The 12,741-nt window shown below is 38.5% G+C and overlaps 1 protein-coding gene; it reads right to left on the bottom strand.

Moving 5' to 3' along the window:
- The window catches only part of Erich1 (glutamate-rich 1), a gene marked incomplete at its 5' end in the record, with an annotated part of 52,793,804 nt that overhangs the window by 44,152,803 nt on the left and 8,628,260 nt on the right, over positions 1–12,741 (bottom strand).

Genomic DNA, 12,741 nt, shown 5'->3' with positions numbered 1-12,741 from the left:
AGTTGTGCTAGGCTACAGCTCTAGGGTGTCTTTCACTTTGTCCAGAACCAGGCCCAGTAACATCTTTTGAGGTGGGCTTTTCAAGCCTCCCATCTCAGCTGAGCCCTGACAGTCCAGGTCAGATGGCTGCGTAGTTATCAATGTTCCTGCTGTGCTGCTCAGAGCAGTGCTGCTGTGTGGAGGCCAGGCTGTGGAGAGAGACCCGGTTAGCCCCTTACATCTCAGTGGGATAAGCAAAAGTCACCGGAGTTGCTTGGTTGAGATGTTAAACCTCATCAAATACAAATAAAGGGCATTGCATTCAGGAAAAAAAAGAGTTAAAACAAACTTCAATGGAAAATTTCCATTTAAGGGGTGGGGACGGGAGGCAGCCAAGCTGATGAACCACTTGCCTTACAAGCTCGAGGAGGACTTGAATTCAATGTTCAATGAAGTGGAAATCTCTGGTCTCATTGGAGACTCATTAGTGTCATGTGATGTTTTCCTGAAAACTGTCTTCTGACAGGATGTTTTGCTCAGAACAGAGACGTAGTGTTATTTCTGGAAGCTGCCTAGTGAACAGGCATGCACTATTTTGCTGGAGCAGATGCTTGAGAGAACTACATGATGTTTGGGAGAAGTTTAAGTATAACCCAATAAACAGTGGACCACACTCTGGCATTGGGTCACCTGTCTTTCTTCTCTGATGTTTGTTTGTAGTAACTTCCTAGAGAGCTGCTCACCAAAGAACTTCTGGTGGTGTCCCAGCTGCTTCTTGCTACTTTGGCAAAATCCTGCAGATAATCGGTGGAGCTGCAGGGTTTCTTCTGCTTCAAGACATTACTGCTGATTCGAGTTTGGTGTTTTCCTAGTGGACTGGACTGCAGACAATGGAGATTGAAATCGACCCAAGGAACGACTTTTAAACAGGTCCATGTTCCCCTTGTCCTATTAGCCATCTTCCTCCCTAATTTTAGTTGGTGGGCTATAAAAGAGGTTGAAGCATTTAAGAACCCTTTTTAAAGGTTTTGAAAAGGATAAGCCTACCACTCACACCACATATAAAAATATTGGTATGGTGGTACATGCTTGTTATTTTTGTTATTCCAGCTCTGGTGAAGTAGGGGCAGGGGGAGACAAGCAGATGTCTGTCAGCCTAGCCTATGTGGTAAAGATTCAGGCCAATGAGAGACCCTGTGCCAAACAAAACATGGAAGGCCCCTAAGGATGGCAATGCAGGTTGTCGTCTGACTTACACACACACACACACACACACACACACACACACACACACATTCACACACACCCCAAAAGGAAAAAGAAAAGAATAAAATCATGTATTTTACTCTAATGTATATATAATGTATATTATGTGGAACATAACATTTTCTTCCAGGGATAGTAGGAGATTCCCACATCTATTCCTCAACACAGTTCAGTTCTGAAGTAAAATTGAAGATTTGCAAAGCTAATGCAGACACAACAAATATACCCATCTAAAAGTCACAGGTCACGGTGAAGGGACTGAATTTGAAATGAATGGACTTGCCCTAGTCTTGTCCTCCTGAGACTGGTAAAGAGGCGCCTGCAACAAGACAGCTGGTCAAGAGCAAAGAGCTTCATGTCAGGGACGGTGTGGCAAGCCAGGAGCATGGTAAATGGAACTCCAGTGGGAGATCCCTGTCACAGATTCAGTCTTCTGCATTTGGGAGCAATTATTTCTCTGTAACTAGTTTCTAAGCTCCTCTTGGTACATTTCTATCTACTTCTCCAGGTCTCCAATAGCAAGCCATGAAAAAGAGCACCAACAGTGGGCTCAATGACTCAGGCTTACTATGATTCTGCACATGGGAAAGCAACAGCAGCAAAGAAGGTAATGGGGCCTTGGAATGGCAGAAATTGCTCTGCGAGAAAGCGTAGTACTTCATCTAAAGCTGTGCAGCATCCAGACTGATCAGGTTCCCTTAATCCTCCTGGCAAGAACATAAAATTAAGGTGTATAGCGTCAGCACCTAGTGGCAAGTAAATGTGTAACCAAGACAACTCCAATGTCTATAAATAAAAATAGAACATCAGTTTAGTAATTTACTGCACTGGAATTACATAGAACTTACACTGTTTTATACTAGTGATTTATCATAAAGCATACTTTGGGTTAGATATTTAAATTTTATTTATAAATAAAGAACTGATTTGGAGGGTGTTTATCATATCTTATATTTTATATTTCAATAGTGAAATTTTAACAATTACACTTTCAATATGATACACCTTAAAGGTTTACAAACTTTATATACATAAACTATATATATATACATACATATATATGTATATACACACACATATACATATACAAATATATATATCATATTCTTTCTTCTCTTTCCATTTCCTCCCAGAGATTACCACCTACATAACACCCAACTTTATATTCTGTCTGTCTCTCTGTCTCTCTGTCTCCCTCTCAAAGAAAACAATCAAAACAAAACAAAAAAGAACAATAAAAACTACCAAAATAAAAAACCTCACTGGATATTGAAATAGTGATGCCTACTTGCTTCTTGGGTCCATTTGCTTAGAATATTTCTTTTTATTCTTTTACCCTAAGTTTATGTTTGTTCTTGAGGTTGAAGTATGTTACTTGGACTCATCAGAGAGATGGATCTGTTTTCTGATCTATTCTTTTCCCGTTTCCTTTTATTGGAGACTGAGACCATTAACGTTGAAAGATATTAACTAGCAGTGTTTGTTACTAATATTTCATTATTGTGGTATAGATTCTTCCCTCTTTTGAATAATTATTCTGGGATTATTTTACAAATTATTAGGTATAGTTAAGATTTTCTTTCTAGTTCCTTCTCTAGATCTGGATTTGTGGACAAAAATTGTTTAAATTTCTTTTTATCATGAAATTTTTTCTTTTCCTAAGAATAATGAGTGATAGTTTTGTTGAGTATAGTAGTTTGGCCAACATCTGTATTCTTTCAGAGCTCTTAGAACATCTGTCCATACCGTTTTGTCTTCCAGAGACTGCACTGAAAAGTCAGATTCTATTCTCATATATTATGTGTTTTTTTCCACTACATCATTTTATTCTTTTTTGTTTAATACATTTAGTATTTTATGATTCTGTGACATGAAGATTTTCTTTTTTGTTTCTCTCTGGTGTTTTGTATGAATCTTCTACACGAATAGGCACTTCTTTCATTCTATAAGGGAAATGTTCTATGATTTTGTTGACAATATTTTGTGTTTTGACCTGTGTTTCTTCTGTACCTTCTATATCTGTTATTCATAAGTTAATTCTTTTTCATGGTGTCCTTGACTTCCTAAACAATTTGTGAAAGGATTGTTTTTATTTAACATTTTGTTTGACTGAGCCATCCATTTCTTTCACCTTGATTGCAAGACCTGAAATTCTCCTTTACGTGTCTATTAGTTTGCTGAGGAGGATCACCTCTGAGGTTTGTGTTTAACATCCTGAGCTCTTCATTTCCGGTTTCATTTTACTTTGGGTTTTCTTTAGTGACTCCATTTTTTTATTGGATATATTTCTTTATTTACATTTCAAATGTTATTCCCTTTCCCAGTTTCCTGTCCATAGTCTCCTATCCCCTCCCCCTACCATTCCCCCATTAGGGTGTTCCCCCATACCCATCCCTTCTTACCACCCCCCACATTTACTGCACTGGGGATCCAACCGTGGCAGGACCAAGGGCTTCCCCTTCCACTGGTGCTCTTACTAGGCTATTCATTGCTACCTACGAGGTCAGAGTCCAGGGTCAGTCCATGTATAGTCTTTGGGTAGTGGCTTAGTCCCTGGAAGCTCTGGTTGCTTGGCATTGTTGTTCTTATGGAGTTGCAAACTCCTTCAGCTCTTTCAATCCTTTCTCTAATTCCCAATTCCCCCAAAGAGGGTCCCGTTCTCAGTTCAGTGGTTTGTTGTTAGTGCTCGCCTCTGTATTTGAAATGCTCTGGTTGTGTCTCTCAGGAGAGATCTATATCTGGTTCCTTTGAGCATGCACTTCTTACCTTCATCAATTTTATCTAGTCTTGGTGGCTGCATATATATATATATATATATATATATATATATATATATATATATATATATATATATGCAGACCACGTGTGGGGCAGGCTCTGAATGGCCGTTCCTGCAGTCTCTGCTCTAAACTTTGCCTCCATATACCCTCCTATGGATATTTTGGTTGCCACTTTTAAGAAGGAGTGGGAACATCTGCATTTTGGACATGTTCTCCTAGAACTTCATGTGCTCTGTGGATTGCATCTTCGATAATTCGAGCTTTAGGGCTAATATCCACTTATCAATGAGTGCATACCAAGTGTGTTTTCCAGTGATTGGGTTACCTCACTCAGGATGATATTTTTTAGTGCATTCCATTTGCCTATGAATTTCATGAAGTCATCGTTTTTGATTGCTGAGTAGTACTCCATTGTGTAGATGTACCACAATTTCTGAATCCATTCTTCTGTTAAAGGGCATCTGGGTTCTTTCCAGCTTCTAGCTATTATAAGACTGCTATGAACATAGTGGGGCATGTGTCTTTGTTGTATGTTGGAGCATCTTTTGGGAATATGTCCAGAAGAGGTATAGCTGGGCCCTCAGGTAGTAAAGTGTCCAATTGTCTGAGGAACCTCTAGACTGATTTCTAGAGTGGTTGTACCAGTTTGCAATCTTACCAACAATGGAGGAGTATTCCTCTTTCTCCACATTCTCGCCAGCATCTGCTGTCACCTGAGCTGCCATTCTGACTGGTGTGAAATGGAATCTCAAGGTTATTTTGATTTACATTTCCCTGATGACTAAGGATGTTGAACATTTCTTTAGGTGCTTCTCAGCCATTTGAAATTCCTCAGTTGAGAATTCTTTGTTTAGCTCTATACCCCACTTACTAATATGGTTATTTGGCTCTCTGGTCTAACTTCTTAAATTCTTTGTATATTTTGGATATTAGCCCTCTATCAGATGTAGGATTGGTAAAGATCTTTTCCCAATCTGATGGTTGTCATTTTGTCCTAATGACAGTGTCTTTTGCCTTATAGAAGCTTTGCAGTTTTATGAGGTCCCATTTGTTGATTCTTGATCTTAAAGCATAAACCATTGGTGCTTTGGTCAGGAAATTTTCCCCAGTGCCCATGTGTTCGAGACTCTTCCCCATTTTTTCTTCTATTAGTTTGAATATATCTGGTTTGATGTGGAGGTTCTTAATCCAGTTGGACATAAGCTTTGTACATGGTGATAAGAATGGATCAATTGGCATTCCTCTACATGCTGACCTCCAGTTGAACCAGCACCATTTGTTGAAAATGCTATCTTTCTTCCATTGGATGGTTTTAGCTCCTTTGTCAAAGATCAAGTGACCATAGGTGTGTGGGTTCATTTCTGGGTCTTCAATTCTATTCCACTGATCTATCTGCCTGTCTCTGTACCAATACCATACAGTTTTTATCACTATTGCTTCGTAATACTGCTTCAGGTCAGGGATGATGATTCCCTGAGAAGTTCTTTTACTGTTGAGTATAGTTTTCAGTATCCTGGGTTTTTTGTTCTTCCAAGTGAATTTGCAAATTCCTCTTTCTATCTCTATGAAGAATTGAGTTGGCATTTTGATGGGGATTGCATTGAATCTGTAGATTGCTTTTGTCAAAATGGCCATTTTTACTATATTAATCCTGCGAATTCATGAGCATGGGGGGGGGTCTTTCCATCGTCTGAGATCTTCAATTTCTTTCTTCAGAGACTTGAAGTTCCTGTCATACAGATATTTCACTTGCTTGGTTAAAGTCACACCGAGGTATTTTATATTATTTGTTACTATTATGAAAGGTGTCATTTCCCTAATTTTTTTCTCAGCCTGCTTATCCTTTGAGTAAAGGAAGGCTACGGATATGTTTGAGTTAATTTTATACCTATACATTTTGCTGAAGTTGTTTATCAGATTTAGTAGTTCTTTCAAGGTCACAAATATACTATCATATCATCTGCAAATAGTGATATTTTGAATTCTTCATTTCCAATTTGTATCCCTTTGCCCTCCTTTCATTGTCTGATTGCTCTGGCTAAGACTTCGAATACTACGTTAAATAAGTAGGGAGAGAGTGGACAGTCTTGTCTAGTCCCTGATCCCTGACTTAAGTGGGATTGCTTCAAGTTCCTATCCATTTAGTTTGATGTTAGCTACTGGTTTGCTGTATATTGATTTTTTTTAAGTTCTAGTTTCATGTCCTAAATTGTTTTCATTGTTTTACTCAATTGATTGCATTTTCATGGTCTTTTTTTCCTGTTGAGGTTAAAGTATCTGTGCAGCCTGTGAACACTTTCTTTTCAACTGTTTCTCCCCTCTGAAATGGGAATAGCTTACAGACAGCAATAGTTTATTTTGGTTTGTTTCCTTTATTTGTTATTTTCTCTTTTTTATTGGATATTTTATTTACATTTCAAATGTTACCCCCTTTCCTGGTTTCCCTTTTGGAAACCCCTATCCCATCCCCCTATTCCTGCTTCTGTGAGGGTGTTCTCCCACCCATACACCCACTTCCAACTCTTAGCCCTGGCATTCACCTACACTGAGGCATCAAGCCTTCACCGGATCAAGGGCCTCTCCTCCCATTGATGTCCAACAAGGCCACCCTTTGCTACATATGTGGCTGGAGCCATGGGTCCCTCTATGTGTATTCTTTGATTGGTGGTTTAGTCCCTGGGAACTCTGGGGGGAGGAGGTCTGGTTGGTTGATATTGTTGTTCTTTCTATGGGGTTGCAAATCCCTTCAGCTCCTTCAGGCCTTTAACTCCTCCATTGGGAACACCATGCTCAGTTCAATGGTTGACTTCCAGCATCTGCTTCTGTATTTGTCAGACTCTGGCAGAGTCTCTCAGGAGACAGCTATATCAGGCTTCTGTCAGCAAGCACTTCTTGACATCTGCAATAGTGTCTGTGTTTGTTGTCTGTATATGGGATGGATCCTCAGGTGGGGCAGTCTCTAGATGGCCTTTCCTTCAGTCTCTGCTCCACTTTGTCTCTGTATTTCTTTTCATGAGTATTTTACTCCCCCTTTTAAAAAGGACTCAAGCATCCACACTTTGGTCTTCCTTCTTCTTGACCTTCATGTGGTCTGTGAATTGTATCTTGGGTGTTCTGTGCTTTTGGGCTAGTATCCACTTATCAGTGTGTGCATACCATGTGTTCTTTTGTGACTGGGCTACCTCACTCAGGATGATATTTTCTGTTTCCATTTGTCTGCAAATTTCATGAAGTTATTATTTTTAATAGCTGAGTAGTACACTGTGTAAATGTACCACATTTTCTGTATCCGTTCCTCTGTGGAAGGGCATCTGGTTTCTTTCCAGCTTCTGGCTTTTATAAATAAGGCTGCTATGAACATAGTAGAGCACGTGTCTTTTTTATATGTTGGGGCATCTTTTGGGTATATGAGCAGGAGTGATATAGCTGGGTCCTCAGGTACCACTGTGTCCAATTTTCTGAGGAACCTCCAGACTGATTTCCAGAATGGTTGTACCAGTCTGCAATCCCACCAACAATGGAGGAGTGTTCCTTTCTCTCCACATTCTCACCAGCATCTGCTGTCACCTGAGTTTTTGATCTTAGCCATTCTCACTGGTCTGAGTTGGAATCTCAGGGTTGTTTTGATTTGCATTTCTCTGATGACAAAGGATGTTGAACATTTCTTTAGGCGCTTCACATCTTGATTAATGCTCTCTTCAGGGACTTTGAACATATTTCTAACTTGTATTTTGAAATTCTTGTCCTGTACTTCAGCTAAATCATTTTTCTCAGTGCCAGTACAGAGGAGTACAGGCTTTAGGAGAGCCAATGTCTTGGTTGCTCATTTTTATGTTTTCAGGCTGGGACTATGCATCTGAAGTTATGATATTTGATGTGTAAATATCTGGTCTTGTCTTTGGTGGTTGTTTTACTCCTTGTTTATAGTTCTCAAATATGGATTCCAGCCAAGCATGATGGTATGCTATCCCTCATAGAGAGTGATTCTGCAGCTCATCAGGAATTACAAAGAATGCCTAGCTTAGCGTATCCTATGTTGGTTCCTGATAGTGTTCTTGATGGCTTTGGAAAGTTACAAAGTAATGGAAATAGGTAGAATGGGAAGACTGAAGGGGTAGAGAAAAAAACTGTGGGAACACTGGTTCTACCAGGTTTGGAAAAGCTATGTTCCTATTCCAAATACAATATGGTTTCTGAATATGAGCTCTAAATTTTAGATAGTTACATGATTTGAAAGTGTCTGCTTTGTCTTCGAGCCATAAATCCTTCCAAAAAAAGTGTGTGTGTGTGTGTGTGTGTGTGTGTCTGTGTGTGTGTGTGTGTGCATATGTATGCATGTGTTTGTATGTGTGTGCACACTTTGGAAAAATTTACATGTGTGTGTGTGCATACATACATACACTTGGTTTTATATATGTGGTTGTTAATCATGTGGAGAATAGAGCTCAGAGGTCCTGTTTTTAATTCCTAGTACCAAAAAAAAAAAAAAAAAGAGTATGAAGAAGTGGTTAAGAACTCCATTAATAAGAGGATTCATTTTCTGAATGATAAGATGCCTGGAAATGTATAAAGAGGATCGTGTGGTATGTGAATATTGAACTGAACAATTACAAACTTTTGTCATTCTCTAGCTCTGTTAATTAAGAACACAAACCTAATTCCTTCTAGTGGTTTACAAGTCAACTGCCATGACATTCTACTCTGATTTTTATATTCCCACAGTTAGTAAATGAAACTAAGAAAGTCTGGTGCTTATTTTAGAATAGAAGGAGGATAGTAGACCTTCTGTGACTTTTCCTTAGGGAAACAAATTCCACCTGGATGCAGCTTCATTGCTTCCTAGACTGTTGCAAGACTACCAGGGTCAAACATGAAGATTTTAATGGATCATTGGAATGCTGCCATGAAGATACACAGAGTCTCAGAGGCTAGCAGAGAACACTTAGAAGAAAATTCCTCTGCCAAGGTGATGAAAATGCCAGAGGTCTGCCAGAGTTGATAAATGGCAATGAGAAGACCCTGTGCACCAGTGGTTCCAGGAGTGGAACCAACCACCTCCTGAGTGAAGCTAGGCTTCCAGCCCTACCATTCATCTCATAAGCTACAATTACTGGTAACAGAGGTTCAACAGTCTTTTGTTCTCAACCAATTAGCTCCCAAACCATCCTTTTACTTTATCTAAATACTTAGTTTCCATATAGAAAACTAAAGTCCTCAAATGTTCTTCATTTGTACCTCTAACTCCCCTTCTTTCTACACTCTTTGTACTTTGCCTTTATTTGACTTAATCTACTATCTCAGTCCTTCTAAAAATGTATCTACAATGGATTCGTAAGAATTCTCCTTTAACACCCAAATGAAATATACAGAAACATTTCTAATTTTTAATGTTAATGCAATGGATATTTCACTAAACCATTCACGGTGACTCTTCTCTGTTGCTCTTCTAAATCCTGAATATTTCAGTATCCAAAATTATGTAAAAATATTTTGTAACAATCTGCCAGATGCTGAGATTTCCACATTTACATTAAGAAGTAGGTCACTTTCTTAGAAAAATAATTTCTGAAAATATAAATATGTTTGAACATTTTAGATTTTGTTGCTTAGAGTTGTACAAATAGAGTCTTTGCTAAATTATCGGATTTCTTTCATAACTGTTTGATCTTCCCAAATCCCATAAACTTTCCCTAAGATACTGTGATAGATATATACTTTCAAAATATGCACATTTATTTTGTTAGTCAACAATAAAATTCCCTAATAAATATTAATAAGTCCCCTAATCAATAGGTAAATAAATAAAGGGCAACACTCCTAGTATTATATTGCTAAAATAACTTTAAAATAAAATAATATGAATATAATAAAAATACCAATTCAGTTTAGCTTTATAAGGTAAATGTGGTAAAAAAATTAAGTCTTGATAATAATAAATGATCAAAATCTCAATTACAGAAACAAAAGTGTGCAATGGGGAGAAGGAACAGATAGTTTGATGTAACAAGTGATGTCAGAACCATTTTCAGGGGGGCATAAGGCTGCCTTTCATTAAAAGCATAGAGACTTGGTTATAGGGAGCCTATGCATTGTATGAATCAGAACTCAAAAGAAAGAAATACATGCTTGATGAAGACTGAATACTATTTTAAATCTACAGCCATCCTAAAGGAAAAAGGAAAGAATAGTGGAAAGGTAGATGCCTCGGAAGAAAGGCATGGGTGTCTGTTAACTGAAGAACTTCTAAGAGTGGGACTGGCTACTAGACAGTTGCAAGTAATTCCTTCTGCCATCTTTGAATGTATGTATACTGTCAATGGTATGGGATATGAGAAGTCTTACCTTATAAGCATGCTTGTATCAGAGAAGTAGGGAAACGTTCAGCTATATTTCAGACAGTTCAGTGATACTTGAGAGCTAGATTACTTGGTCTTAAGCCTGTCTACACCAGTTTCTCAAATTGCGTATTCATTAATTAAAACATTTATTAGAAGTTAATAGCTCTGAAGGGTTTTTGCAACCCCATAAGTACAACAATACCAACCAACCAGAGCTTCAGGAACTAAACCACCATCCAAAGAATACACATGGACAGACTCATGGCTACTGCATATGTAGCAGAGGATGGTCTTGTTGGGCATCAGTGGGAGGAGAAGCCCTTGGGCCTGACAAGACTGGAACCCCCAGTGTAAGGGAATGTCAGGGTGGAGAGGTGGGAAGAGATGGGGGGTGGGGAGGAACACCCTCATAGAAGCAGAGAGAGGGAGGATGAGATAAGTGGTTTCCAGAAGGGAAACCAGGAAAGAGGATAACATTTGAAATGTAAATAAAGAGAATATCCGATAAAAAGAAACGAAAAAAATCCCAGCACTCTGAAGGAAGAGGCAGGCAAATCTCTATGTGTTCAAGGTTTACACAGCAAGTTCTAGGCCAACCAAAGCTACCTAGTGAGACACTGTCAGAAGGAGAGAGGGAAAGGGGGAAGGAGAGAAGAGAGAGGAATAAAACATTACATTCACTTTCTAAATGATCCAGATGCATAAGAGTATCGGCCTAAGTTTTTATGTAGAAAAGTTCATTTTGTGCTCTTTTTGTGTGGTCTGTTATTTAATGCAAAACACTCATATTCAAATGCAATTATTTCTACCTTAAAGGTAAAGGATGCTCAAACATGGCCAATAGTACACATTAATTACAGAAGATATAAAGGAATATTTAAAAATCAAAAGGTGAATAAGTGTCTATGCCTTTCTGAGTATTGTCTTTCCTAAATACTTCAGGAAGCTGTTGCATGTGAGATCATTGTGTTTTTATATGTCATAACATAGCTCTTAAAAGCATAAATTTCATAGCTATTGAAGGAGATGATAAAGCTTCTTAATCTATCCTCAATGATTTCAGGTTATTTTTAATTATTTTTATCAACAATACTAGAAACAAAAACATATACATAAATCTTATGTGAAGATCATTTATTTTTCCTCTCCAGGAAAAAATATTAGAAGACAAGAAATTACATGATCATGGGATTTTTTTTTCTTTTTTACTTATTCTGTGAGCATTAAAATGACTTGTTTCATGTCTTAACCAATTTCATGTGAAGAGGCAGCATGGTCGAAGCACTGCTTAACACTGAGACACCACCTACCCCACCCTCATATCTGTCTTCCTTGGAAAAGAGATTTCGGTAAGAGGAAATGTTCCTTGATCCTGCCATTTGCTGGAGGACATATTGCTTATTCCCTCAGTCCTGCATCCTTCTATCCTCAGACCTGAATGTTCCTTAAGAAGTGATAATGTCAAGGACAATGTGTGGAAATCAGAAGAGAAAGAGATGAGAACAGTCCTTTATTGCTTGAAAATTATCAGTGAGACAAGATAGACTTGATTTCTGGGGTGTTTCCAAACTCTTGTTTACCAACTGATTCATCTAGAAAATCAAGCCATAAAACATCAGGACAAGGGATGATCCTGATGACCAAATCTGCTCCCCTACCAAGGCAGCCAGCCTTCTACACTCCCAAAATTTTATGGGCCTCCCCTAAGTGACTCAAGAGATGGGAATTGTACTCTGGGGAGATTTTTTTGTTTTGCCTTTAAATCTTACCCATTATGAAAGTCTCCCTGATGAAACATTTTTCCCTTTTCTTCAGTTCATTCATTACTCGTAGATAATCCCCTAAAGACCACCTTCACAATCCCTCTCCTTCTTTGGGACTTATAACTTCAATTATCTGCAAATGATTATCAGCAGCGGCCCGTTGCCCATCCCATTCTCCTGCATACATACTCCTTAGCTCTTCAGCCAACCTCCACATATGTAATTCTCTTAATCTTTCCTCATACATCAAAACCTCCAGCTGCTTAATCATTTTAGCTCCTCTAATAAGCAGAGAATTGGAGGGGGGATTATGGTTTCCTTCTCAAGTTTTTCTCATGTCAGCCATATCCCTTCTTCTCAGCCTCATGCCAGATCTCTGTATGCCAATAGCCATTCATCAACAGAAATGAGGTTTTCCTGGAATAGCATGCTCTATGGTGAAAGGGGGGGCTCTACCCATAAGTCATTTCTAGGGTGAATTAATATTTATACAAACTATAATAAAGGGAAGAAACTTGGAACTACCCGACAAACTTTAACCCACTGAGAAACTTTTGAACTTCAAGTACAAATTCAGAATAGTGTTTCTCTTAAATGTGAATCATGAACTTGCAA

This window comes from Rattus norvegicus, chromosome 16 (assembly GCF_021556685.1).
Source record: "Rattus norvegicus strain SHRSP/BbbUtx chromosome 16, alternate assembly SHRSP_T2T, whole genome shotgun sequence".
Lineage (NCBI taxonomy): Eukaryota > Metazoa > Chordata > Mammalia > Rodentia > Muridae > Rattus > Rattus norvegicus.
This window is presented reverse-complemented; position numbering and strand designations above follow the sequence as displayed.